We start from the raw sequence: 1,517 nt of genomic DNA on the forward strand, positions 1-1,517 counted from the left end.
AGTTAAGATATTAAACTCTTAATTTAAAACAGTAGCCTGTCTAATACAAAAAGACAGGATAAAAGCTGGGAAATAGTTTGACAAAATATTGACTATGATCAATGTTTCTTATACTAAATAATAGATTCATTGATAATTTTAAGATTGATTCCTGGACAATTGTCTTTGCTCAATTCAAAGGCAAAAACAATAATTTTTTCCCAAAAGATCATTGCTACAGTTCATACAACTGTAGTTTGCTAATGTTATAGCAAAAGATCCCTTAAAGGATTTTTTGCTAAATTTTACAAATGGCTCTTCCAATGGGAAGAACTGCATATATGGCTAATAATAATAATAATAAAAAGATTGTGGAGCATAACAAAGCTCCTTAAAAGCAACTCATAAAAGTTGCAAGCAGATCCTGATGCAGATGGATCTGACATGATAACACCAAGCTAACCTTTGCTAAGGCAAGGTGGAAAAGCCCTTGCAATGCATTATGAAAAAACCCGACCTATATATATCTGGGGTCGAGGATATGTTTATGCTTTTTTCACAGAAAGAAAATAAAATCTGGGCCTGATGATGTCGTGGCTGCGGACGTCCCACAGAGGAGTTCCAGAGGCGACTGGAGAGAGGTCCTTGGTCCGGTCTTCCCTGCCCCCACAGAGAGGAGTGCCTGATAACAGAACCTGCTAGGCCACTCCGCAGGGAGTCGTTCTGCCTCCAGAGTCCATGGAGACCCACCTAAGATAATTGTTAGGATGTGCTTCAGATAGCTAAATCCAGCTCACCTCACCCAGGAATCCCACCTGCCCTGAAGCACAAATGCTGAGCTCCTTCTGCAGTTTAAACTCTGTTTGCTTTGGAGCTAAGATGCAGACTAAACATATAACAGTTTTAACCTTTGGGACACAAAACTCATTTTAATTAAAACATTAATCCTTCTTCACTTAAGAAGGGGGAAGATTGGAGTTCCTGTCACTGTTGCTCAGAGACTGGAACTGGTGGTATTTGATAAGAACAATGTATGTCATTGTGCTCTTACTACAGTTGATCTAATGATATTTAGAACTGCTTATAGATGTTGAAAAAGGTTTGACACACGCTGTAAAATGTGTGGGTTTAATGCATATGCTAAGAATTTTAGATTTTGATCCCTTTTACACTGCCCTAATTTTTGGCAGGCAGCACTCGTAATTTTATGTGGAATAGGCATTGAGGAAGGAGAACATACCATAGGCCAGATTAAAGGGTGAATACTGGGTTTGGAAAATGCCCTTTCTTCTTGTCTGGACATGGAGTTATTGGTGCCCAAAATTATATCATTAGGAGCTACTCACAGTATTCTCATTAATGATAGACACAGGGCCCCAATGACGGGAGTTATTGTGGAGTTCTCACCTGAACGCACATCATACAGAGGTTGTAGAAACAGGCTCAACATGGCATGATGTCAGGATGAGAATCGCCCTCCACATAGCCTAAGACAGGGTACCCTGTGGTCAAAGACCTGCTTACTTTAGGTCTCATTA

The sequence above is a fragment of the Microtus ochrogaster genome, chromosome 21 (assembly GCF_000317375.1).
Source record: "Microtus ochrogaster isolate Prairie Vole_2 chromosome 21, MicOch1.0, whole genome shotgun sequence".
Lineage (NCBI taxonomy): Eukaryota > Metazoa > Chordata > Mammalia > Rodentia > Cricetidae > Microtus > Microtus ochrogaster.